Here is a 27,308-nt window from a genome sequence, read left to right on the forward strand (position 1 = left end):
CCCGTGTGGTCTAGTGGTTAGGATCCGACGCTCTCACCGCCGTGGCTGGAGTTCGATTCCCCGCACTGGAGAATACGGTTTCACAACATCTCCTATTGTCGAATCTGGCCATTGAAACTTTAAAATAATGTGGTTGTGTTAAGTCATTGATGGATTTGGTCCATCTAACAGAAAATGAACAATGCAGAAAGTCAGCGCGTCCACTAACTTTTTCCGCATGATTAAAAAACAACTACAAGTATTCAATTGCATAATAAAAGTTGAGGAAGCTTTAGAAAATGCTTTGAGTCGAATTATTTGAAGGTTTTCGAGAGACATTCTTTCTCCTATATTTTACTAACAGCCCGATATGTAACTTGGTGCTTTAATAACTTTGAGATCATCATATTGGCCAATGGCGGTAATCTGACTTTTAACTCGGCATTTAAGACATGTGAGAAACATTATCTCAAAAAACTTGCGCTGAAAGAACGTACGTATAACTGTTTAAATAGCATTTCAATCTCGAAAATAATATCAGCATGCATATCCCGTGTGGTCTGGTGGTTAGGATCCGGCGCTCTCACCGCCGTGGCCAGGGTTCGATTCCCTGCACGGGAGAATGCGATTTTACAACATTTCCTATTGTCGCATCCTGCCTTTGCCACTTTAAAATAATGTGGTTATGTTAAGTCATTGATGGATTTGGTCCAACTAACAGAAAATGAACAATGCACAATCTCAGCATTTCCACTAGCTTTTTCCATGTGTTTAAGAAACCAATACAAGTTTTCAATTGCATAATAAAAATTGAGGAAGCCTTAGAAAATGCTCTGGGTCGAATTATTTGAAGGTTTTCGAGAGACATTCTTTCTCCAATATTTTACTAACAGCCCAATATGTAAGTTGGTGCTTTAATAACTTCGAGATCATCATATTGGCCAATGCCGGTAATCTGACTTTTAAACCGGCATTTAAGACATGTGAGAAACATTATCTCAAAAAACTTGCGCTGAAAGAAGGTACGTATAACTGTTTAAATAGCATTTCAATCTCGAAAATAAATTAAGCATGCATATCCCGTGTGGTCTTGTGGTTAGGATCCGGCACTCTCACCGCCGTGGCCGGGGTTCGATTCCCTGCACGGGAGAATGCGATTTTACAACATTTCCTATTGTCGCATCCTGCTTTTGCCACTTTAAAATAATGTGGTTGTGTTAAGTCATTGATGGGTTTGGTCCAGAAACAAGTACAAATTTTTAATTGAATAATAAAGGTTGAGGAAGATTTAGAATATTCTTTGCGTCGAAGTGTTTGAAGGTTTTCGAGAGACATTCCTTCTCCAATATTTTACTAACAGCCCGATATGTAACTTGGTGCTTTAATAACTTTGAGATCATCATATTGGCCAATGACGGTGTTTCTGCCATTTAATTCGGCTTTTAAGACATGTGAGAAACATTATCTCAAAAAACTTGCGCTAAAAGAAGGTACGTGCAACTGTTAAAATAGCATTTCAATCGCTAAAATAAAATTAGCATGAACCGTGTGGTCTAGTGGTTAGGATCCGGCGCTCTCACCGCCGTGGCTGGAATTCGATTCCCAGCACTGGAGAATACGGTTTCACAACATTTCCTATTGTCGAATCTGGCCATTGAAACTTTAAAATAATGTGGTTGTGTTAAGTCATTGATGGATTTGGTCCATCTAACAGAAAATGAACAATGCAGAAAGTCAGCGCGTCCACTAACTTTTTCCGCATGATTAAAAAACAAGTACAAATATTCAATTGCATAAAAAAGGTTGAGGAAGACTTAGAAAATACTTTGCCTCGAAGTGTTTGAAAGTTTTCGAGAGACATTCTTTCTCCAAAACTTTACTAACATCCCGATATGTAACTTGGTGCTTTAATAACTTTGAGATCATCATATTGGCCAATGGCGGTGTTTCTGACTTTTAACTCGGCATTTAAGACATGTAAGAAACATTATCTCAGAAAACTTGCGCTGAAAGGACGTACGTACAACTGTTAAAATAGCATTTCAATGGCGAAATTAATACCATCATGCATATCCCGTGTGGTCTAATGGTTAGGATCCGGCGCTCTCACCGCCGTGGCCGGGGTTCGATTCCCCGCACGGGAGAATGCGATTTTACAATATTTCCTATTTTCGAATCTGGCCATTGAAACTTTATAATAATGTGGTTGTGTTACGTCATTGATGGGTTTGGTCCATCTAACAGAAAATGAATAATGCAGAACCTCAGCGTTTCCCCTAACTTTTTCGAATGTTTAAGAAACAAGTACAAATTTTTAATTGAATAATAAAGGTTGAGGAAGATTTAGAATATTCTTTGCGGCGAAGTGTTTGAAGGTGTTCGAGAGACATCCCTTCACCAATATTTTACTAACAGCCCGATATGTAACTTGGTGCTTTAATAACTTTGAGATCATCATATTGGCCAATGACGGTGTTTCTGCCATTTAATTCGGCATTTAAGACATGTGTGAAACATTATCTCAAAAAACTTGCGCTAAAAGAGTAAAGGTACGTGCAACTGTTAAAATAGCATTTCAATCGCAAAAATAATAGCATCATGCATATCCCGTGTGGTCTAGTGGTTAGGATCCGGCGCTCTCACCGCCATGGCCGGGGTTCGATTCCCCGCACGGCAGAATGCGACTTTACAACATTTCCTATTGTCGAATCTGGCCATTAAAACTTTAAAATTATGTGGTTGTGTTAAGTCATTGATGGATTTGGTCCATCTAACCGAAAATGAACAATGCAGAAAGTCAGCGCGTCCACTAACTTTTTCCGATGATTAAAAAACAAGTACAAATATTCAATTGCATAATAAAAGTTGAGGAAGCTTTAAAAAATGCTTTGGGTCGAATTTTTTGAAGGTTTTCGAGAGACATTCTTTCTCCAAAACTTTACTAACATCCCGATATGTAACTTGGTGCTTTAATAACTTTGAGATCATCATATTGGCCAATGGCGGTGTTTCTGAATTTTAACTCGGCATTTAAGACATGTAAGAAACATTATCTCAAAAAACTTGCGCTGAAAGGACGTACGTACAACTGTTAAAATAGCATTTCAATGGCGAAAATGATAGCATCATGCATATCCCGTGTGGTCTATTGGTTAGGATGCGGAGCTCTCACCGCCCTGGCCGGGGTTTGATTCCCCGCACGGGAGAATGCGATTTTACAACATTTCCTATTGTAGAATCCGGCCATTAAAGCTTTAAAATAATGTGGTTGTTATTAAGTCACTGATCAATTTGGTCCAATTAACGGAAAATGAACAATGCACAAACTCAACATTGCCACCAGCATTTTCCATGTGTTTAAGAAACCAATACAAATTTTCAATTGCATAATAAAAGTTCTAGAAGCTTTAGAATATGCTTTGGGTCGAATTGTTTGAAGGTTTTCGAGAGACATTCTTCCTCCAATATTTTACTAACAGCCCGATATGTAACTTGGTGCTTTAATAACTTTGAGATCATCATATTGGCCAATGGCAGTGTTTCTGACTTTTAACTCGGCATTTAAGACATGTGAGAAACATTATCTCAAAAAACGTGCGCTGAAAGGACGTACGTACAACTGTTAAAATAGCATTTCAATCGGGACAATAATTGCATCATGCATATCCCGTGTGGTCTAGTGGTTAGGATCCGGCTCTCTCACCGCCATGGCCGGGGTTTGATTCCCCGCACGGCGCGATTTTACAACATTTCCTATTGTCGAATCTGGCCATTAAAACTTTAAAATAATGTGGTTGTGTTAAGTCATTGATGGATTTGGTCCATCTAACAGAAAATGAACAATGCAGAAAGTCAGCGCGTCCACTAACTTTTTCCGCATGATTAAAAAACAAGTACAAATATTCAATTGCATAAGAAAGGTTGAGGAAGACTTAGAAAATACTTTGCCTCGAAGTGTTTGAATATTTTCGAGAGACATTCTTTCTCCAAAACTTTACTAACATCCCGATATGTAACTTGGTGCTTTAATAACTTTGAGATCATCATATTGGCCAATGGCGGTGTTTCTGACTTTTAACTCGGCATTTAAGACATGTAAGAAACATTATCTCAAAAAACTTGCGCTGAAAGGACGTACGTACAACTGTGAAAATAGCATTTCAATGGCGAAATTAATAGCATCATGCATATCCCGTGTGGTCTAGTGGTTAGGATCCGGCGCTCTCACCGCCGTGGCCGGGGTTCGATTCCCCGCACGGGAGAATGCGATTTTACAACATTTCCTATTGTCGAATCTGGCCATTAAAGCTTTAAAATAATGTGGTTGTGTTAAATCATTGATGGATTTGGTCCAACTAACAGAAAATGAACAATGCACAAACTCAGCATTTCCACTAGCTTTTTCCATCTGTTTAAGAAACCAATACAAATTTTCAATTGCATAATAAAAGATGAGGAAGCTTTAGAATATGCTTTGGGTTGAATTGTTAGAAGGTTTTCGAGAGACATTCTTCCTACAATATTTTACTAACAGCACGATATGTAACTTGGTGCTTTAATAATTTTGAGATCATCATATTGGCCAATGGCGGTGTTTCTGACTTTTAACTCGGCATTTAAGACACGTGAGAAACATTATCTCAAAAAACGTGCGCTGAAAGCACGTACGTACAACTGTTAAAATAGCATTTCAATCGCAAAAATAATAGCATCATGCATATCCCGTGTGGTCTAGTGGTTAGGATCCGGCGCTCTCACCGCCCTGGCCGGGGTTTGATTCCCCGCACGGGAGAATGCGATTTTACAACATTTCCTGTTGTAGAATCCGGCCATTAAAGCTTTAAAATAATGTGGTTGTTTTTAAGTCACTGATCAATTTGGTCCAATTAACGGAAAATGAACAATGCACAAACTCAACATTTCCACCAGCATTTTCCATGTGTTTAAGAAACCAATACAAATTTTCAATTGCATAATAAAAGTTCAAGAAGCTTTAGAATATGCTTTGGGTCGAATTGTTTGAAGGTTTTCGAGAGACATTCTTCCTCCAATATTTTACTAACAGCCCGATATGTAACTTGGTGCTTTAATAACTTTGAGATCATCATATTGGCCAATGGCGGTGTTTCTGACTTTTAACTCGGCATTTAAGACATGTGAGAAACATTATCTCAAAAAACGTGCGCTGAAAGGACGTACGTACAACTGTTAAAATAGCATTTCAATCGGGACAATAATTGCATCATGCATATCCCGTGTGGTCTAGTGGTTAGGATCCGGCTCTCTCACCGCCATGGCCGGGGTTTGATTCCCCGCACGGCGCGATTTTACAACATTTCCTATTGTCGAATCTGGCCATTAAAACTTTAAAATAATGTGGTTGTGTTAAGTCATTGATGGATTTTGTCCATCTAACAGAAAATGAACAATTCAGAAAGTCAGCGCGTCCACTAACTTTTTCCGCATGATTAAAAAACAAGTACAAATATTCAATTGCATAATAAAGGTTGAGGAAGACTTAGAAAATACTTTGCCTCGAAGTGTTTGAATATTTTCGAGAGACATTCTTTCTCCAAAACTTTACTAACATCCCGATATGTAACTTGGTGCTTTAATAACTTTGAGATCATCATATTGGCCAATGGCGGTGTTTCTGACTTTTAACTCGGCATTTAAGACATGTAAGAAACATTATCTCAAAAAACTTGCGCTGAAAGGACGTACGTACAACTGTGAAAATAGCATTTCAATGGCGAATTTAATAGCATCATGCATATCCCGTGTGGTCTAGTGGTTAGGATCCGGCGCTCTCACCGCCGTGGCCGGGGTGTGATTCCCCGCACGGGAGAATGCGATTTTACAACATTTCCTATTGTCGAATCTGGCCATTAAAGCTTTAAAATAATGTGGTTGTTTTAAGTCATTGATGGATTTGGTCCAACTAACAGAAAATGAACAATGCACAAACTCAGCATTTCCACTAGCTTTTTCCATGTGTTTAAGAAACCAATACAAATTTTCAATTGCATAATAAAAGATGAGGAAGCTTTAGAATATGCTTTGGGTTGAATTGTTAGAAGGTTTTCGAGAGACATTCTTCCTACAATATTTTACTAACAGCACGATATGCAACTTGGTGCTTTAATAATTTTGAGATCATCATATTGGCCAATGGCGGTGTTTCTGACTTTTAACTCGGCATTTAAGACACGTGAGAAACATTATCTCAAAAAACGTGCGCTGAAAGGACGTACGTACAACTGTTAAAATAGCATTTCAATCGCAAAAATAATAGCATCATGCATATCCCGTGTGGTCTAGTGGTTAGGATCCGGCGCTCTCACCGCCATGGCCGGGGTTCGATTCCCCGCACGGCAGAATGCGACTTTACAACATTTCCTATTGTCGAATCTGGCCATTGAAACTTTAAAATAATGTGGTTGTGTTAAGTCATTGATGGATTTGGTCCATCTAACAGAAAATGAACAATGCAGAAAGTCAGCACGTCCACTAACTTTTTCCGCATGAATAAAAAACAAGTACAAATATTCAATTGCATAATAAAAGTTGAGGAAGTTTTAGAAAATGCTTTGGGTCGAATTTTTTGAAGGTTTTCGAGAGACATTCTTTCTCCAAAACTTTACTAACATCCCGATATGTAACTTGGTGCTTTAATAACTTTGAGGTCATCATATTGGCCAATGGCAGTGTTTCTGAATTTTAACTCGGCATTTAAGACATGTAAGAAACATTATCTCAAAAAACTTGCGCTGAAAGGACGTACGTACAACTGTTAAAATAGCATTTCAATGGCGAAAATGATAGCAGCATGCATATCCCGTGTGTTCTATTGGTTAGGATCCGGAGCTCTCACCGCCCTGGCCGGGGTTGGATTCCCCGCACGGGAGAATGCGATTTTACAACATTTCCTATTGTCGAATCTGGCCATTAAAGCTTTAAAATAATGTGGTTGTGTTAAGTCATTGATGGATTTGGTCCAACTAACAGAAAATGAACAATGCACAAACTCAGCATTTCCACTAGCTTTTTCCATGTGTTTAAGAAACCAATACAAATTTTCAATTGCATAATAAACGATGAGGAAGCTTTAGAATATGCTTTGGGTCGAATTGTTAGAAGGTTTTCGAGAGACATTCTTCCTACAATATTTTACTAACAGCACGATATGTAACTTGGTGCTTTAATAACTTTGAGATCATCATATTGGCCAATGGCGGTGTTTCTGACTTTTAACTCGGCATTTAAGACATGTAAGAAACATTATCTCAAAAAACTTGCGCTGAAAGGACGTACGTACAACTGTTAAAAAAGCATTTCAATGGCGAAATTAATAGCATCATGCATATCCCGTGTGGTCTAGTGGTTAGGATCCGGCGCTCTCACCGCCGTGGCCGGGGTTCGATTCCCCGCACGGGAGAATGCGATTTTACAACATTTCCTATTGTCGAATCTGGCCATTAAAGCTTTAAAATAATGTGGTTGTGTTAAGTCATTGATGGATTTGGTCCAACTAACAGAAAATGAACAATGCACAAACTCAGCATTTCCACTAGCTTTTTCCATGTGTTTAAGAAACCAATACAAATTTTCAATTGCATAATAAACGATGAGGAAGCTTTAGAATATGCTTTGGGTCGAATTGTTAGAAGGTTTTCGAGAGACATTCTTCCTACAATATTTTACTAACAGCACGATATGTAACTTGGTGCTTTAATAACTTTGAGATCATCATATTGGCCAATGGCGGTGTTTCTGAATTTTAACTCGGCATTTAAGACATGTAAGAAACACTATCTCAAAAAAATTGCGCTGAAAGGACGTACGTACAACTGTTAAAATAGCATTTCAATGGCGAAAATGATAGCATCATGCATATCCCGTGTGGTCTATTGGTTAGGATCCGGAGCTCTCACCGCCCTGGCCGGGGTTCGATTCCCCGCACGGGAGAATGCGATTTTAAAACATTTCCTATTGTAAAATCCGGCCATTAAAGCTTTAAAATAATGTGGTTGTTATTAAGTCATTGATGGATTTGGTCCAATTAACGGAAAATGAACAATGCACAAACTCAACATTTCCACTAGCTTTTTCCATGTGTTTAAGAAACCAATACAAATTTTCAATTGCATAATAAATGTTGAAGAAGCTTTAGAATATGCTTTGGGTCGAATTGTTTGAAGGTTTTCGAGAGACATTCTTCCTCCAATTTTTTACTAACAGCCCGATATGTAACTTGGTGCTTTAATAACTTTGAGATCATCATATTGGCCAGTGGCGGTGTTTCTGACTTTTAACTCGGCATTTAAGACATGTGAGAAACATTATCTCAAAAAACGTGCGCGGAAAGGACGTACGTACAACTGTTAAAATAGCATTTCAATCGCGACAATAATAGCATCATGCATATCCCGTGTGGTCTAGTGGTTAGGATCCGGCTCTCTCACCGCCATGGCCGGGGTTCGATTCCCCGCACGGCAGAATGCGATTTTACAACATTTCCTATTGTCGAATCTGGCCATTAAAACTTTAAAATAATGTGGTTGTGTTAAGTCATTGATGGATTTGGTCCATCTAAAAGAAAATGAACAATGCAGAAAGTCAGCGCGTCCACTAACTTTTTCCGCATGATTAAAAAACAAGTACAAATATTTAATTGCATAATAAAGGTTGAGGAAGACTTAGAAAATACTTTGCCTCGAAGTGTTTGAAAGTTTTCGAGAGACATTCTTTCTCCAAAACTTTACTAACATCTCGATATGTAACTTGGTGCTTTAATAACTTTGAGATCATCATATTGGCCAATGGCGGTGTTTCTGACTTTTAACTCGGCATTTAAGACATGTAAGAAACATTATCTCAAAAAACTTGCGCTGAAAGGACGTACGTACAACTGTTAAAATAGCATTTCAATGGCGAAATTAATAGCATCATGCATATCCCGTGTGGTCTAGTGGTTAGGATCCGGCGCTCTCACCGCCGTGGCCGGGGTTCGATTCCCCGCACGGGAGAATGCGATTTTACAACATTTCCTATTGTCGAATCTGGCCATTAAAGCTTTAAAATAATGTGGTTGTGTTAAGTCATTGATGGATTTGGTCCAACTAACAGAAAATGAACAATGCACAAACTCAGCATTTCCACTAGCTTTTTCCATGTGTTTAAGAAACCAATACAAATTTTCAATTGCATAATAAACGATGAGGAAGCTTTAAAATATGCTTTGGGTCGAATTGTTAGAAGGTTTTCGAGAGACATTCTTCCTACAATATTTTACTAAAAGCACGATATGTAACTTGGTGCTTTAATAACTTTGAGATCATCATATTGGCCAATGGCGGTGTTTCTGAATTTTAACTCGGCATTTAAGACATGTAAGAAACATTATCTCAAAAAACTTGCGCTGAAAGGACGTACGTACAACTGTTAAAATAGCATTTCAATGGCGAAAATGATAGCATCATGCATATCCCGTGTGGTCTATTGGTTAGGATCCGGAGCTCTCACCGCCCTGGCCGGGGTTCGATTCCCCGCACGGGAGAATGCGATTTTACAACATTTCCTATTGTAGAATCCGGCCATTAAAGCTTTAAAATAATGTGGTTGTTATTAAGTCATTGATGGATTTGGTCCAATTAACGGAAAATGAACAATGCACAAACTCAACATTTCCACTAGCTTTTTCCATGTGTTTAAGAAACCAATACAAATTTTCAATTGCATAATAAAAGTTGAAGAAGCTTTAGAATATGCTTTGGGTCGAATTGTTTGAAGGTTTTTGAGAGACATTCTTCCTCCAATATTTTACTAACAGCCCGATATGTAACTTGGTGCTTTAATAACTTTGAGATCATCATATTGGCCAATGGCGGTGTTTCTGACTTTTAACTCGGCATTTAAGAAATGTGAGAAACATTATCTCAAAAAACGTGCGCTGAAAGGACGTACGTACAACTGTTAAAATAGCATTTCAATCGCGACAATAATAGCATCATGCATATCCCGTGTGGTCTAGTGGTTAGGATCCGGCTCTCTCACCGCCATGGCCGGGGTTCGATTCCCCGCAGGACAGAATGCGATTTTACAACATTTCCTATTGTCGAATCTGGCCATTAAAACTTTAAAATAATGTGGTTGTGTTAAGTCATTGATGGATTTGGTCCATCTAACAGAAAATGAACAATGCACAAACTCAGCATTTCCACTAGCTTTTTCCATGTGTTTAAGAAACCAATACAAATTTTCAATTGCATAATAAACGATGAGGAAGCTTTAGAATATGCTTTGGGTCGAATTGTTAGAAGGTTTTCCAGAGACATGCTTCCTACAATATTTTACTAACAGCACGATATGTAACTTGGTGCTTTAATAACTTTGAGATCATCATATTGGCCAATGGCGGTGTTTCTGACTTTTAACTCGGCATTTAAGACACGTGAGAAACATTATCTCAAAAAACGTGCGCTGAAAGGACGTACGTACAACTGTTAAAATAGCATTTCAATCGCAAAAATAATAGCATCATGCATATCCCGTGTGGTCTAGTGGTTAGGATCCGGCGCTCTCACCGCCATGGCCGGGGTTCGATTCCCCGCACGGAACAATGCGATTTTACAACATTTCCTATTGTCGAATCTGGCCATTGAAACTTTAAAATAATGTGGTTGTGTTAAGTCATTGATGGATTTGGTCCATCTAACAGAAAATGAACAATGCAGAAAGTCAGCGCGTCCACTAACTTTTTCCGCATGATTAAAAAACAAGTACAAATATTCAATTGCATAATAAAAGTTGAGGAAGCTTTAGAAAATGCTTTGGGTCGAATTTTTTGAAGGTTTTCGAGAGACATTCTTTCTCCAAAACTTTACTAACATCCCGATATGTAACTTGGTGCTTTAATAACTTTGAGATCATCATATTGGCCAATGGCGGTGTTTCTGAATTTTAACTCGGCATTTAAGACATGTAAGAAACATTATCTCAAAAAACTTGCGCTGAAAGGACGTACGTACAACTGTTAAAATAGCATTTCAATGGCGAAAATGATAGCATCATGCATATCCCGTGTGGTCTATTGGTTAGGATCCGGAGCTCTCACCGCCGTGGCCGGGGTTCGATTCCCCGCACGGGAGAATGCGATTTTACAACATTTCCTATTGTAGAATCCGGCCATTAAAGCTTTAAAATAATGTGGTTGTTATTAAGTCATTGATGGATTTAGTCCAATTAACGGAAAATGAACAATGCACAAACTCAACATTTCCACTAGCTTTTTCCATGTGTTTAAGAAACCAATACAAATTTTCAATTGCATAATAAAAGTTGAAGAAGCTTTAGAATATGCTTTGGGTCGAATTGTTTGAAGGTTTTCGAGAGACATTCTTCCTCCCATATTTTACTAACAGCCCGATATGTAACTTGGTGCTTTAATAACTTTGAGATCATCATATTGGCCAATGGCGGTGTTTCTGACTTTTAACTCGGCATTTAAGAAATGTGAGAAACATTATCTCAAAAAACGTGCGCTGAAAGGACGTACGTACAACTGTTAAAATAGCATTTCAATCGCGACAATAATAGCATCATGCATATCCCGTGTGGTCTAGTGGTTAGGATCCGGCTCTTTCACCGCCATGGCCGGGGTTCGATTCCCCGCACGGCAGAATGCGATTTTACAACATTTCCTATTGTCGAATCTGGCCATTAAAACTTTAAAATAATGTGGTTGTGTTAAGTCATTGATGGATTTGGTCCAACTAACCGAAAATGAACAATGCACAAACTTATTATTATTAAACAATATTTATACAGAATTTTTTACACTTCAGTAAAATGAACTACTGCTATCATCGTGTGTCCTGTCAGTAAAAATATATAAAAGAAAGAAAAATATAAGCAAAAACTATTATCTACTAAATAACCACTCATGAGTTAGCTAAGAAATTAATATAAAACGCATGTACGTACCAAGAAAAAAGAAAAAGAGAAAAAAGAAAAATGTGAAACTAGAATGCGCAAAAGTTAGAAACAGAAGCTACTTTAATAATTACTAAAAACATATAAAACATATTTTAAAAGCGAATATTTACATAAAATGTTGATAAACTAATTTTTTGAACTGAAATAAGTTATCGCAACAACGTATTTTTAATGGTAAGTCATTGTATAATGCTGCACCAAGATATTTGAAGGATCTTTTTCCGAACTCTAATTTTATACGTGGTAATTTTACTAACATATTTCGATTCCGTGTGTTAATTGAATACTCGTTGATAACAAAATAATTTTCGCAGACAGTGCTCGTCAGACAGCTTTTTACCAAAACCCATACCCGTCCTTTCATCTTTCCTTCAATACTCCCAATCGTATTTTTTCCTCCAACTATTTGTCCGGCTCGATTTTCTATTGATTGTAACTTTTTTCGTTGGGTCATCGTTAATTTTAAATTTAAAAGAGAACTATACAACAAAATGGGTTCAATTACCATCTGATAGATTTTATAAGCAGCTTCAAAACTCAGAAATGGTAGCATTTTTCTAAGAAGGTTCAATCTTCCGGCTGCTTTCTTATATGACTTCTCGAAATTATCAACCAGGGTTAGTGACGAATCCAGTTCGTTTCCCAAATATATGTAAGACGTGGAATGATGAATAGGTTAACCCTGCATTGCCAATTGGATTGTATTTTTGGTATTTTTACGGGATAATCTTTTAGATGTTCCAAATAGCACAGTTTCTGTTTTTCCTTTCTTTAGATTCAGTATGAGTTCGTTATCGTTCAAATAAGTAGATACGTTTTCTAATTCATCGTTCAATGTTGTTTCTATTATACAGGGGTCAGCATTTGCAACATAGATGACGGTATCGTCAGCAAATTGAATACACTTACTTTTCTCAAGGTGTTCCGAGAAGTCATTAAAAAATATTAAAAATAAATGTATAGGACCGAGTATCGATCCTTGCGGCACTCCACTTACAACATTAAAACTTGCTGATGTTCGATTGCCAACTTCAACAACTTGTGATCGGTTAAAAAGATAATCTGTAAACCACAACAATTCTACATTGCCAACACCGCATGATGAAAGTTTTCTTAAGACTACATCGTGACTGATCGTATCGAACGCTTTACTTAAATCCAGAAACAGCGCTCCAACTAACTTTCCGTTCTCGGCAGCTTGTCTTGCTTCGTCAACAAGTAGTGTTGTTGCAAGATGTGTTGAACGTTTAGCTCTATAGCCAAATTGGGAGTCATTTAGTAATTTCTCATTTTCTAAAAATTCCATTAATTGTGTGTGTACTGCTTTTTCCAATAATTTAGAGAGTATTGGCAACACTGAAATTGGACGATAATTTTCAGGTTTGTTTGTGTCTCCTGATTTAAAAAGTGGGACGATTTTTGCTTGTTTCCATGCGTTCGGAACTGTACTGGAGCGTAAAGACTGGTTAATAATGTGATGTAACGGAACAATTAAATGTTGCGCACAATCTTTAAGCATTCCAGGAGGGAGTTCATCAAGTCCAGTGGATTTCTTTCTCTTTAATTTCTTTTTAAGAAAATCCTTAATAAAAACTTTAGACACATATTGAAAATTAAAAGATTTTCTAGTTCTGGAGCAAATGTGATTTGGCGGTTTCCAGATAAAGTTCTTCAATTTAAATGCGGATGACTTCAGATTATTTACGACTGTTGAAAAGTAATCACGGAAGGCATTGGCGCGAGTTTGATTATCTTTCTCGTTATTAGACGCATTTTTTGTGTTAGCCTTTGTCGGAAATATAGTTTTCACTGCTTTCCAGAAAGCTTTGGGATTTGTGCGGTTTTCGTCTATTAAGTTCTTGTGATGTTTAGCCTTAGCGTTTTTTTGCATATTGTTGCATTTATTTCTTAAGTCCTTATATTTCCTCCAATCACTTGCACTGTTGCTTTTTCTAGCCTTTCGTAAAAGTTGATCACGCTGCTTCATTATTGATTTCAAGTTTTCGTTAAGCCAAGCGCATGGGCGACCTTTCACTCTTTTTTGAATGATCGGCGCATGTTTGTCGAAAATGTATTTTACAATACCATTAAATGTGTTAACAGCGTCATTAACGTTTGATAAAGATAATACCGGCAACCAATTCACTTGTTCAAAATCACGATTCATATTATCAGGATTGTATTTGGCATAATTTCTGGTTTTGACTGTTTTTGACGTGTACTTTTTGTTGTTTAATTTTCGTACGCAACCTACTAAATCATGGTCACTGAGACTAGTCGGTATGACGTCTTGTTCAGCGATTGACCCAGGGTTGTTCGTTGCTATAATGTCGATTAAAGATTTTGTGTCCTGCGTTACACGCGTTGGTTTTTTGAATATTTGTGTTAAACTCTTCAGTTAAATAATTTCTTTAACTTCTCTATTATCTCGTGAATTTAAATAGTTAACATTCATATCTCCTATGAGTATAACATCCTTAGACTCCGCACAACAAAGCGATAATGATGTCTCTAATAACTCATTGTAATTACTCGGCAAGTGTTTTGTGCCGTTTGGAGCCCTATAATGTGTTGCTATAAGAACGTTATGCGAATTTTTAACGACAATTTCTATAACAATGCTTTCGAGTTTACCAATCTCCAAATCTGTTCGCCTAACATAGTTTATGCTGTTATTTATATAAACCGCTACACCTTCTCCTTTACCAGTATTACGATTTCTTTTTTCAAAATTATAACCTGGGATATCATACAACTGATCGACATCTTCGGCGGTTGAAATATGAGTTTCCGATAACGTAAACACATCTATGTTTGGATGCGATGAAAAAAGTGCCTGTAAACCACTAAAATTTGCTAATAAGCCACGAACATTTTGATGTAATACATTCAATCCTTTTCTCTTTAACAGTTCTAATAAATCATTCTTTCTTTCGTATTCAACAGTTTCAATATTTCCACAAAACATCAACAAGAATAATAATAAAGTGTAGAACACGACCGCATTGGCTGCCATCATACCATCTTAGCATTTCCACTAGAATTTTCCATGCGTTAAGGAGCAAGTACAAATTTTCAATTGCATAATAAAGGTTGAGGAAGACTTAGAAAATACTTTGCCTCGAAGTGTTTGAAAGTTTTCGAGAGACATTCTTTCTCCAAAACTTTACTAACATCCCGATATGTAACTTGGTGCTTTAATAACTTTGAGATCAGCATATTGGCCAATGGCGGTGTTTCTGACCTTTACCTTGGCATTTAAGACATGTGAGAAACATTATCTGAAAAAACTTGCGCTGAAAGAACGTACGTATAACTGTTTAAATAGCATTTCAATCGCTAAAATAACATCAGCATATCCTGTGTGGTCTAGTGGTTAGGATCCGGCGCTCTCACCGCCGTGGCGGGGTTCGTTTCCCCGCACTGGAGAATGCGGTTTCACAACATTTCCTATTGTCGAATCTGGCCATTGAAACTTTAAAATAATGTGGTTGTGTTAAGTCATTGATGGATTTGGTCCATCTAACAGAAAATGAACAATGCAGAAAGTCAGCGCGTCCACTAACTTTCTCCGCATGATTAAAAAACAAGTACAAATATTCAATTGCATAATAAAAGTTGAGGAAGCTTTAGAAAATGCTTTGGGTCGAATTTTTTGAAGGTTTTCGAGACACATTCTTTCTCCAATGATTTACTAACAGCCCGATAGGTAACTTGGTGCTTTAATAACTTTGAGATCATCATATTGGCCAATGGCGGTAATCTGACTTTTAACTCGGCATTTAAGACATGTGAGAAAACATTATCTCAAAAAACTTGTGCTGAAAGAACGTACGTATAACTGTTTAAATAGCATTTGAATCTTGAAAATAATATCAGCATGCATATCCCGTGTGGTTTGGTGGTTAGGATCCGGCGCTCTCACTGCCGTGGCCGGGGTTCGATTCCCTGCACGGGAGAATGCGATTTTACAACATTTCCTATTGTCGCATCCTACCTTTGCCACTTTAAAATAATGTGGTTGTGTTAAGTCATTGATGGATTTGGTCCAACTAACAGAAAATGAACAGTGCACAAACTCAGCAATTCCACTAGCTTTTTCCATGTGCTTAAGAAACAAGTACAAATTTTCTATTGCATATTAAAGGTTCAGGAAGACTTAGAAAACACTTTGCCTCGAAGTGTTTGAAAGTTTTCGAGAGACAATATTTCTCCAAAACTTTACTAACATCCCGATATGTAACTTGGTGCTTTAATAACTTTGAGATCATCATATTGGCCAATGGCGGTGTTTCGGACTTTTAACTCGGCATTTAAGACATGTAAGAAACATTATCTCAAAAAACTTGCGCTGAAAGGACGTACGTACAACTGTTAAAATAGCATTTCAATGGCGAAAATAATAGCATCATGCATATCCCGTGTGGTCTAGTGGTTAGGATCCGGCGCTCTCACCGCCGTGGCCGGGGTTCGATTCCCCGCACGGGAGAATGCGATTTTACAACATTTCCTATTGTAGAATCTGGCTATTAAAGCCTTAAAATAATGTGGTTGTGTTAAGTCATTCATGGATTTGGTCCAACTAACAGAAAATGAACAATGCACAAACATAGCATTTCCACTAGCTTTTTCCATGTGTTTAAGAAACCAACACAAATTTTCAATTGCATAATAAAAGTTGAAGAAGCTTTAGAATATGCTTTGGGTCGAATTTTTTGAAGGTTTTCGAGAGACATTCTTCTTCCAATATTTTACTAACAGCCCGATATGTAACTTGGTGCTTTAATAACTTTGAGATCATCATATTGGCCAATGGCGGTGTTTCTGACTTTTAATTCGGCATTTAAGACATGTGAGAAACATTATCTCAAAAAACGTGCGCGGAAAGGACGTACGTACAACTGTTAAAATAGCATTTCAATCGCGACAATAATAGCATCATGCATATCCCGTGTGGTCTAGTGGTTAGGATCCGGCTCTCTCACCGCCATGGCCGGGGTTCGATTCCCCGTACGGCACAATGCGATTTTACAACATTTCCTATTGTCGAATCTGGCCATTGAAACTTTAAAATAATGTGGTTGTGTTAAGTCATTGATGGATTTGGTCCAACTAACCGAAAATGAACAATGCACAAACTTAGCATTTCCACTAGCATTTTCCATGCGTTAAGGAGCAAGTACAAATTTTCAATTGCATAATATATGTTGAGGAAGACTTAGAAAATACTCTGCCTCGAAGTGTTTGAAAGTTGTCGAGAGTCATTCTTTTTCCAAAACTTTACTAACATCCCGATATGTAACTTGGTGCTTTAATAACTTTGAGATCAGCATATTGGCCAATGGCGGTGTTTCTGACTTTTACCTTGGCAATTAAGACATGTGAGAAACATTATCTGAAAAAACTTGCGCTGAAAGAACGTACGTATAACTGTTTAAATAGCATTTCAATCGCTAAAATAACATCAGCATATCCTGTGTGGTCTAGTGGTTAGGATCCGGCGCTCTCACCGCCGTGGCGGGGTTCGATTCCCCGCACTGGAGAATGAGGTTTCACATCATTTCCTATTGTCGAATCTGGCTATTGAAACTTTAAAATAATGTGGTTGTGTTAAGTCATTGATGGATTTGGTCCATCTAAAAGAAAATGAACAATGCACAAACTCAGCATTTCCACTAGCTTTTTCCATGTGTTTAAGATTTAAGTACAAATTTTCAATTGCATAATAAAGGTTGAGGAAGACTTAGAAAATACTTTGCCTCGAAGTGTATGAAACTTTTCGAGAGACATTCTTTCTCCAAAACTTTACTAACATCCCGATATGTAACTTGGTGCTTTAATAACTTTGAGATCAGCGTATTGGATAATGGCGGTGTTTCTGACTTTCAACTCGGCATTTAAGACATGTGAGAAACATTATCTGAAAAAACTTGCGCTGAAAGACCGTACGTATAACTGTTTAAATAGCATATCAATCGCAAAAATAACATCAACATATCCCGTGTGGTCTAGTGGTTAGGATCCGGCGCTCTCACCGCCGTGGCCGGGGTTCGATTCCCCGCACGGGAGAATGCGATTTTACAACATTTCCTATTGTAGAATCTGGCCATTAAAGCCTTAAAATAATGTGGTTGTGTTAAGTCATTGATGGATTTGGTCCATCTAACAGAAAATGAATAATGCAGTACCTCAGCGTTTCCACTAACTTTTTCCGTGTGTTTAAGAAACAAGTACAAATTTTCATTTGCATAATAAAGGTTGAGGAAGATTTAGAAAATTATTTGCGTCGAAGTGTTTGAAGGATTTCGTGAGACATTCCTTCACCAATATTTTACTAACGGCCCGATAGGTAACTTGGTGCTTTAATAACATTGAGATCATCATATTGGCCAATGGTGGTGTTTCTGACTTTCAACTCGGCATTTAAGACATGTGAGAAACATTATCTGAAAAAACTTGCGCTGAAAGACCGTACGTATAACTGTTTAAATAGCATATCAATCGCGAAAATAACATCAACATATCCCGTGTGGTCTAGTGGTTAGGATCCGGCGCTCTCAACGCCGTGGCCGAGCTCGATTCCCCGCACTTGAAAATACGATTTTACAACATTTAATATTGTTGAATCTTGCGATTGCCACTTTAAAGTAATGTGGTAGTGTTAAGTCATTGATGGATTTGGTCCATCTAACAGAAAATGAATAATGCAGAACATCAGCGTTTCCACTAACTTTTCCGTATAATTAAGAAACAAGTACAAATTTTCAATTGCATAATAAAGGTTGAGGAAGATTTAGAAAATACTTTGTGTCGAAGTGTTTGAAGGTTTTCAAAAGACATTCTTTCTCCAATATTTTTCTATTAGCCCGATATGTAACTTGATGCTTTAATAACTTTGAGATCATCATATTGGCCAATGACGGTGTTTCTGCCATTTAATTCGGCATTTAAGACATGTGAGAAACATTATCTCAAAAAACTTGCGCTGAAAGAACATACGTACAACTGCTAAAATAGCATCTCAATCGCGAAGTAAATATCATTATGCATATCCCGTGTGGTCTGGTGGTTAGGATCCGGTGCTCCCACCGCCGTGGCCGGGGTTCGATTCCCCGCACGGGAGAATGCGATTTTACAACATTTCCTATTGTCGAATCCTGCCTTTGCCACTTTAAAATAATGTGGTGGTGTTAAGTCATTGATGGAGTTGGTCCAACTAACAGAAAATAAACAATGCACAAACTCAGTAATTCGACTAGCTTTTTCCATGTGTTTAAGAAACAAGTACAAATTTTCAATTGCATAATAAATGTTGAGGAAGATTTAGAAAATCCTTTGCCTCGAAGTCTTTGAAAGTTTTCGAGAGACATTCTTTCTCCAAAACTTTACTAACATCCCGATATGTAACTTGGTGCTTTAATAACTTTGAGATCAGCATATTGGATAATGGCGGTGTTTCTGACTTTCAACTCGGCATTTAAGACATGTGAGAAACATTATCTGAAAAAACTTGCGCTGAAAGACCGTACGTATAACTGTTTAAATAGCATATCAATCGCGAAAATAACATCAACATATCCCGTGTGGTCTAGTGGTTATGATCCGGCGCTCTCAACGCCGTGGCCGGGTTCGATTCCCCGCACCGGAGAATACGATTTTACAACATTTCCTATTCTCGAATCTTGCCATTGCAACTTTACAATAATGTGGTTGTGTTAAGTCATTGATGGGTTTGGTCCATCTAACAGAAAATGAATAATGCAGTACCTCAGCGTTTCCACTATCTTTTTCCGTATGTTTAAGAAACAAGTACAAATTTTCAGTTGCATAATAAAGGTTGAGGAAAATTTAGAAAATTCTTTGCGTCGAAGTCTTTGAAGGTTTTCGAGAGACATTCTTCCTCCACTATTTTACTAACAGCCCGATAGGTAACTTGGTGCTTTAATAACTTTGAGATCATCATATTGGCCAATGGCGGTATTTCTGACTTTTAACTCGGCATTTAAGACATGTGAGAAACATTATCTCAAAAAACTTGCGCTGAAAGAACGTACGTATAACTGTTTAAATAGAATTTCCATCTCGAAAATAATATCATTATGCATATCCCGTGTGGTCTGGTGGTTAGGATCCGGCGCTCTCAACGCCGTGGCCGAGTTCGATTCCCCGCACCGGAGAATGCGATTTTACAACGTTTCCTATTGTTGAATCTTGCGATTGTCACTTTAAAGTAATGTGGTAGTGTTAAGTCATTGATGGATTTGGTCCATCTAACAGAAAATGAATAATGCAGAACCTCAGCGTTTCCACTAACTTTTTCCGTATAATTAAGAAACAAGTACAAATTTTCAATTGCATAATAAAGGTTGAGGAAGATTTAGAAAATACTTTGTGTCGAAGTGCTTGAAGGTTTTCAAGAGACACTCTTTCTCCAATATTTTTCTATTAGCCCGATATGTAACTTGATGCTTTAATAACTTTGAGATCATCATATTGGCCAATGACGGTGTTTCTGCCATTTAATTCGGCATTTAAGACATGTGAGAAACATTATCTCAAAAAACTTGCGCTGAAAAAACGTACGTACAACTGCTAAAATAGCATTTTAATGGCGAAAATAATAGCATCATGCATATCCCGTGTGGTCTAGTGGTTAGGATCCGGTGCTCTCACCGCCGTGGCCGGGGTTGGATTCCCCGCACGGGAAAATGGGATTTTACAACATTTCCTATTGTCGAATCTGGCCATTGAGGCTTTAAAATAATGTGGTTGTGTTAAGTCATTGATGGAGTTGGTCCAACTAACAGAAAATAAACAATGCACAAACTCAGTAATTCGACTAGCTTTTTCCATGTGTTTAAGAAACCAATACAAATTTTCAATTGCCTAATAAAAGTTGAGTAAGCTTTAGAGAATGCTTTGGGTCGAATTATTTGAAGGTTTTCGAGAGACATTCTTTCTCCAATATTTTACTAACAGCCCGATATGTAACTTGGTGCTTTAGTAACTTTGAGATCATCATATTGGCCAGTGGCGGTAATCTGACTTTTAAACCGGCATTTAAGACATGTGAGAAACATTATCTCAAAAAACTTGCGCTGAAAGGACGTACGTAAAACTGTTAAAATAGCATTTCAATGGCGAAAATAATAGCATCATGCATATCATGTGTGGTCTAGTGGTTAGGGTCCGGTGCTCTCACCGCCGTGGCCGGGGTTCGATTCCCCGCACGGGAGAATGCGATTTTACAACATTTCCTATTGTCGAATCTGGCCATTAAAGCTTTAAAATAATGTGGTTGTGTTAAGTCATTGATGGATTTGGTCCAACTAACAGAAAATGCACAATGCAGAAAGTCAGCGCGTACACTAACTTTTTCCGCATGATTAAAAAACAGGTACAATTATTCAATTGCATAATAAAAGTTGAGGAAGCTCTAGAAAATTCTTTGGGTCGAATTATTTGAAGGTTTTTGAGAGACATTCTTTCTCCAATATTTTACTAACAGCCCGATATGTAACTTGGTGCTTTAATAACTTTGAGATCAGCATATTGGATAATGGCGGTGTTTCTGACTTTCAACTCGGCATTTAAGACATGTGAGAAACATTATCTCAAAAAACTTGTGCTGAAAGGACGTACGTACAACTGTTAAAATAGCATTTTAATGGCAAAAATAATAGCATCATGCATATCCCGTGTGGTCTAGTGGTTAGGATCCGGTGCTCTCACCGCCGTGGCCGGGGTTCGATTCCCCGCACGGGAAAATGGGATTTAACAACATTTCCTATTGTCGCATCCTACCTTTGCCACTTTAAAATAATGTGGTTGTGTTAAGTCATTGATGGATTTGGTCCAACTAACAGAAAATGAACAGTGCACAAACTCAGCAATTCCACTAGCTTTTTCCATGTGCTTAAGAAACAAGTACAAATTTTCAATTGCATAATAAAGGTTGAGGAAGACTTAGAAAACACTTTGCCTCGAAGTGTTTGAAAGTTTTCGAGAGACAATATTTCTCCAAAACTTTACTAACATCCCGATATGTAACTTGGTGCTTTAATAATTTTGAGATCATCATATTGGCCAATGGCGGTGTTTCGGACTTTTAACTCGGCATTTAAGACATGTAAGAAACATTATCTCAAAAAACTTGCGCTGAAAGGACGTACGTACAACTGTTAAAATAGCATTTCAATGGCGAAAATAATAGCATCATGCATATCCCGTGTGTTCTAGTGGTTAGGATCCGGCGCTCTCACCGCCGTGGCCGGGGTTCGATTCCCCCCACGGGAGAATGCGATTTTACAACATTTCCTATTGTAGAATCTGGCCATTAAAGCCTTAAAATAATGTGGTTGTGTTAAGTCATTGATGGATTTGGTCCAACTAACAGAAAATGAACAATGCACAAACTCAGCATTTCCACTAGCTTTTTCCATGTGTTTAAGAAACCAATACAAATTTTCAATTGCATAATAAAAGTTGAGGAAGCTTTAGAGAATGCTTTGGGTCGAATTATTTGAAGGTTTTCGAGAGACATTCTTTCTCCAATATTTTACTAACAGCCCGATAAGTAACTTGGTGCTTTAGTAACTTTGAGATCATCATATTGGCCAGTGGCGGTAATCTGACTTTTAAACCGGCATTTAAGACATGTGAGAAACATTATCTCAAAAAACTTGCGCTGAAAGAACGCACGTATAACTGTTTAAATAGCATTTCAATCTCGAAAATAATATCAGCATGCATATCCCGTGTGGTCTGGTGGTTAGGATCCGGCGCTCTAACTGCCGTGGTCGGCGTTCGATTCCCTGCACGGGAGAATGCGATTTTACAACATTTCCTATTGTCACATCCTGCCTTTGCCACTTTAAAATAATGTGGTTGTGTTAAGTCATTGATGGATTTGGTCCAACTAACAGAAAATGAACAGTGCACAAACTCAAAAATTCCACTAGCTTTTTCCATGTGTTTAAGAAACAAGTAGAAATTTTCAATTGCATAATAAAGGTTGAGGAAGACTTAGAAAATACTTTGCCTCGAAGTGTTTGAAAGATTTCGAGAGACATTCTTTCTCCAAAACTTTACTAACATCCCGATATGTAACTTGGTGCTTTAATAACTTTGAGATCAGCATATTGGATAATGGCGGTGTTTCTGACTTTCAACTCGGCATTTAAGACAAGTGAGAAACATTATCTGAAAAAGCTTGCGCTGAAAGACCGTACGTATAACTGTTTAAATAGCATATCAATTGCGAAAATAACATCAACATATCCCGTGTGGTCTAGTATTTAGGATCCGGCGCTCTCAACGCCGTGGCCGGGTTCGATTCCCCGCACGGGAGAATACGATTATACAACATTTCCTATTGTCGAATATGGCCATTGAAACTTTAAAATAATGTGGTTGTGTTACGTCATTGATGGGTTTGGTCCATCTAACAGAAAATGAATAATACAGAACCTCAGCGTTTCCACCAACTTTTTCGTATTTTTAAGAAACAAGTACAAATTTTTAATTGAATAATAAAGGTTGAGGAAGATTTAGAATATTCTTTGCGTCGAAGTGTTTAAAGTTTTTCGAGAGACATTCCTTCACCAATATGTTACTAACAGCCCGATATGTAACTTGGTGCTTTAATAACTTTGAGATCATCATAATGGCCAATGACGGTGTTTCTGCCATTTAATTCGGCATTTAAGACATGTGAGAAACATTATCTCAAAAAACTTGCGCTAAAAGAAGGTACGTGCAACTGTTAAAATAGCATTTCAATCGCTAAAATAACATTAGCATGAACCGTGTGGTCTAGTGGTTAGGATCCGGCGCACCGCCGTGGCTGGAGTTCGATTCCCCGCACTGGAGAATACGGTTTCACAACATTTCCTATTGTCGAATCTGGCCATTGAAACTTTAAAATAATGTGGTTGTGTTAAGTCATTGATGGATTTGGTCCATCTAACAGAAAATGAAAAATGCAGAAAGTCAGCGCGTCCACTAAATTTTTCCGCATGATTAAAAAACAAGTACAAATATTCAATTGCATAATAAAGGTTGAGGAAGACTTACAAAATACTTTGCCTCGAAGTGTTTGAAAGTTTTCGAGAGACATTCTTTCTCCAAAACTTTACTAACATCCCGATATGTAACTCGGTGCTTTAATAACTTTGAGATCATCATATTGGCCACTGACGGTGTTTCTGACTTTTAACTCGGCATTTAAGACATGTAAGAAACATTATCTCAAAACACTTGCGCTGAAAGGACGTACGTACAACTGTTTAAATAGCATTTCAATCTCGAAAATAATATCAGCATGCATACCCCGTGTGGTCTGGTGGTTAGGATTCGGCGCTCTCACCGCCGTGGCCGGGGTTCGATTCCCTGCACGGGCGAATGCGATTTTACAACATTTCCTATTGTCACATCCTGCCTTTGCCACTTTAAAATAATGTGGTTGTGTTAAGTCATTGATGGATTTGGTCCAACTAACAGAAAATGAACAGTGCACAAACTCAGCAATTCCCCTAGCATTTTCCATGTGTTTAAGAAACAAGTACAAATTTTCAATTGCATAATAAAGGTTCAGGAAGACTTAGAAAATACTTTGCCTCAAAGTGTTTGAAAGTTTTCGAGAGACATTCTTTCTCCAAAACTTTACTAACATCCCGATATGTAACTTGGTGCTTTAATAACTTTGAGATCATCATATTGGCCAATGGCAGTGTTTCTGACTTTTAACTCGGCATTTAAGACATGTAACAAACATTATCTCAAAAAACTTGCGCTGAAAGGACGTACGTACAACTGTTACAATAGCATTTCAATGGCGAAAATAATAGCATCATGCATATCCCGTGTGGTCTAGTGGTTAGAATCCGGCGCTCTCACCGCCCTGGCCGGGGTTCGATTCCCCGCACGGAAAATGCGATTTTACAACATTTCTTATTGTCGAATCTGGCCATTGAAGCTTTAAAATAATGTGGTTGTGTTAAGTCATTGATGGATTTGGTCCAACTAACAGAAAATGAACAATGCAGAAAGTCAGCGCGTACACTAACTTTTTCCGCATGATTAAAAAACAAGTACAAATATTCAATTCCATAATAAAAGTTGAGGAAACTTTAGAAAATTCTTTGGGTCGAATTATTTGAAGGTTTTCGAGAGACATTCTTTCTCCAATATTTTACTAACAGCCCGATATGTAACTTGGTGCTTTAATAACTTTGAGATCATCATATTGGCCAATGGCGGTAATCTGACTTTTAACTCGGCATTTAAGACATGTGAGAAACATTATCTCAAAAAACTTGTGCTGAAGGAACGTACGTAAAACTGTTTAAATAGCACTTCAATCTCGAAAATAATATCAGCATGCATATCCCGTGTGGTCTGGTGGTTAGGATCCGGCGCTCTCACCGCCGTGGCCGGGGTTCGATTCCCTGCACGGGAGAATGCGATTTTACAACATTTCTTTTTGTCGCATCCTGCCTTTGCCACTTTAAAATAATGTGGTTGTGTTAAGTCATTGATGGATTTGGTCCAACTAACAGAAAATGAACAGTGCACAAACTCAGCAATTCCCCTAGATTTTTCCATGTGTTTAAGAAACAAGTACAAATTTTCAAATGCATAATAAAGGTTGAGGAAGACTTAGAAAATACTTTGCCTCGAAGTGTTTGAAAGTTTTCGAGAGACATTCTTTCTCCAAAACTTTACTAACATCCCGATATGTAACTTGGTGCTTTAATAACTTTGAGATCATCATATTGGCCAATGGCAGTGTTTCTGACTTTTAACTCGGCATTTAAGACATGTAAGAAACATTATCTCAAAAAACTTGCGCTGAAACGACGTACGTACAACTGTTAAAATAGCATTTTAATGGCGAAAATAATTGCATCATGCATATCCCGTGCGGTCTAGTGGTTAGGATCCGGCGCTCTCACCGCCGTGGCCGGGGTTCGATTCCCTGCACGGGAGAATGCGATTTTACAACATTTCCTATTGTCGAATCTGGCCATTGAAGCTTTAAAAAAATGTGGTTGTGTTAAGTCATTGATGGATTTGGTCCAACTAACAGAAAATGAACAATGCACAAACTCAGCAGTTCCACTAGCTTTTTCCATGTGTTTAAGAAACCAATACAAATTTTCAATTGCATATTAAAAGTTGAGGAAGCTTTAGAAAATGCTTTGGGTCGAATTATTTGAAGGTTTTCGAGAGACATTCTTTCTCCAAAACTTTACTAACATCCTGATATGTAACTTGGTGCTTTAATAACTTTGAGATCATCATATTGGATAATGGCAGTAATCTGACTTTTAAACCGGCATTTAAGACATGTGAGAAACATTATCTCAAAAAACTTGCGCTGAAAGAACGCACGTATAACTGTTTAAATAGCATTTCAATCTCGAAAATAATATCAGCATCCATATCCCGTGTGGTCTGGTGGTTAGGATCCGGCGCTATCACCGCCTTGGTCGGAGTTCGATTCCCTGCACGGGAGAATGCGATTTTACAACATTTCCTATTGTCACATCCTGCCTTTGCCACTTTAAAATAATGTGGTTGTGTTAAGTCATTGATGGATTTGGTCCAACTAACAGAAAATGAACAGTGCACAAACTCAGAAATTACACTAGCTTTTTCCATGTGTTTAAGAAACAAGTACAAATTTTTAATTGAATAATAAAGGTTGAGGAAGATTTAGAATATTCTTTGCGTCGAAGTGTTTGAAGGTTTTCGAGAGACATTCCTTCACCAATATTTACTAACAGCCCGATATGCAACTTGGTGCTTTAATAACTTTGAGATCATCATATTGGCCAATGACGGTGTTTCTGCCATTTAATTCGGCATTTAAGACATGTGAGAAACATTATCTCAAAAAACTTGCGCTAAAAGAAGGTACGTGCAACTGTTAAAATGGCATTTCAATCGCTAAAATAACATTAGCATGAACCGTGTGGTCTAGTGGTTAGGATCCGGCGCTCTCACCGCCGTGGCTGGAGTTCGATTCCCCGCACGGGAAAATGCGATTTTACAACATTTCCTATTGTCGAATCTGGCCATTGAAGCTTTAAAATAATGTGGTTGTGTTAAGTCATTGATGGATTTGGTCCAACTAACAGAAAATGAACAATGCAGAAAGTCAGCGCGTACACTAACTTTTTCCGCATGATTAAAAAACAAGTACAAATATTCAATTGCATAATAAAAGTTGAGGAAGCTTTAGAAAATTCTTTGGGTCGAATTATTTGAAGGTTTTCGAGAGACATTCTTTCTCCAATAATTTACTAACAGCCCGATATGTAACTTGG

The 27,308-nt window shown here is 37.8% G+C and overlaps 18 non-coding genes across 18 annotated transcripts; all 18 read left to right on the forward strand.

Moving 5' to 3' along the window:
• The first annotated feature begins 528 nt into the window (after positions 1-528).
• On the forward strand, positions 529-600 carry Trnae-cuc (transfer RNA glutamic acid (anticodon CUC)). Its single transcript has one exon. It is a non-coding gene; the product is annotated as a tRNA-Glu (tRNA).
• A 1,451-nt stretch (positions 601-2,051) lies between these two features.
• On the forward strand, positions 2,052-2,123 carry Trnae-cuc (transfer RNA glutamic acid (anticodon CUC)). Its single transcript has one exon. It is a non-coding gene; the product is annotated as a tRNA-Glu (tRNA).
• A 461-nt stretch (positions 2,124-2,584) lies between these two features.
• Positions 2,585-2,658, forward strand: Trnae-cuc (transfer RNA glutamic acid (anticodon CUC)). The gene has a single exon. It is a non-coding gene; the product is annotated as a tRNA-Glu (tRNA).
• A 1,511-nt stretch (positions 2,659-4,169) lies between these two features.
• Positions 4,170-4,241, forward strand: Trnae-cuc (transfer RNA glutamic acid (anticodon CUC)). Its single transcript has one exon. It is a non-coding gene; the product is annotated as a tRNA-Glu (tRNA).
• A 2,044-nt stretch (positions 4,242-6,285) lies between these two features.
• Positions 6,286-6,359, forward strand: Trnae-cuc (transfer RNA glutamic acid (anticodon CUC)). The gene has a single exon. It is a non-coding gene; the product is annotated as a tRNA-Glu (tRNA).
• Positions 6,360-7,345: 986 nt separating this feature from the next.
• Positions 7,346-7,417, forward strand: Trnae-cuc (transfer RNA glutamic acid (anticodon CUC)). Its single transcript has one exon. It is a non-coding gene; the product is annotated as a tRNA-Glu (tRNA).
• A 1,519-nt stretch (positions 7,418-8,936) lies between these two features.
• Trnae-cuc (transfer RNA glutamic acid (anticodon CUC)) lies at positions 8,937-9,008 on the forward strand. The gene has a single exon. It is a non-coding gene; the product is annotated as a tRNA-Glu (tRNA).
• Positions 9,009-10,527: 1,519 nt separating this feature from the next.
• Trnae-cuc (transfer RNA glutamic acid (anticodon CUC)) lies at positions 10,528-10,599 on the forward strand. Its single transcript has one exon. It is a non-coding gene; the product is annotated as a tRNA-Glu (tRNA).
• Positions 10,600-16,393: 5,794 nt separating this feature from the next.
• Positions 16,394-16,465, forward strand: Trnae-cuc (transfer RNA glutamic acid (anticodon CUC)). The gene has a single exon. It is a non-coding gene; the product is annotated as a tRNA-Glu (tRNA).
• Positions 16,466-17,973: 1,508 nt separating this feature from the next.
• Trnae-cuc (transfer RNA glutamic acid (anticodon CUC)) lies at positions 17,974-18,045 on the forward strand. Its single transcript has one exon. It is a non-coding gene; the product is annotated as a tRNA-Glu (tRNA).
• A 982-nt stretch (positions 18,046-19,027) lies between these two features.
• On the forward strand, positions 19,028-19,099 carry Trnag-ccc (transfer RNA glycine (anticodon CCC)). The gene has a single exon. It is a non-coding gene; the product is annotated as a tRNA-Gly (tRNA).
• Positions 19,100-20,611: 1,512 nt separating this feature from the next.
• Positions 20,612-20,683, forward strand: Trnae-cuc (transfer RNA glutamic acid (anticodon CUC)). The gene has a single exon. It is a non-coding gene; the product is annotated as a tRNA-Glu (tRNA).
• A 457-nt stretch (positions 20,684-21,140) lies between these two features.
• Trnae-cuc (transfer RNA glutamic acid (anticodon CUC)) lies at positions 21,141-21,212 on the forward strand. The gene has a single exon. It is a non-coding gene; the product is annotated as a tRNA-Glu (tRNA).
• Positions 21,213-21,670: 458 nt separating this feature from the next.
• Trnae-cuc (transfer RNA glutamic acid (anticodon CUC)) lies at positions 21,671-21,742 on the forward strand. Its single transcript has one exon. It is a non-coding gene; the product is annotated as a tRNA-Glu (tRNA).
• A 458-nt stretch (positions 21,743-22,200) lies between these two features.
• Positions 22,201-22,272, forward strand: Trnae-cuc (transfer RNA glutamic acid (anticodon CUC)). Its single transcript has one exon. It is a non-coding gene; the product is annotated as a tRNA-Glu (tRNA).
• Positions 22,273-24,305: 2,033 nt separating this feature from the next.
• On the forward strand, positions 24,306-24,377 carry Trnae-cuc (transfer RNA glutamic acid (anticodon CUC)). The gene has a single exon. It is a non-coding gene; the product is annotated as a tRNA-Glu (tRNA).
• Positions 24,378-25,363: 986 nt separating this feature from the next.
• Positions 25,364-25,435, forward strand: Trnae-cuc (transfer RNA glutamic acid (anticodon CUC)). The gene has a single exon. It is a non-coding gene; the product is annotated as a tRNA-Glu (tRNA).
• A 458-nt stretch (positions 25,436-25,893) lies between these two features.
• Positions 25,894-25,965, forward strand: Trnae-cuc (transfer RNA glutamic acid (anticodon CUC)). The gene has a single exon. It is a non-coding gene; the product is annotated as a tRNA-Glu (tRNA).
• The last annotated feature ends 1,343 nt before the right edge of the window (positions 25,966-27,308 follow it).

This window comes from Hydractinia symbiolongicarpus, chromosome 11, assembly GCF_029227915.1.
Source record: "Hydractinia symbiolongicarpus strain clone_291-10 chromosome 11, HSymV2.1, whole genome shotgun sequence".
Classification (NCBI taxonomy): Eukaryota; Metazoa; Cnidaria; class Hydrozoa; order Anthoathecata; family Hydractiniidae; genus Hydractinia; species Hydractinia symbiolongicarpus.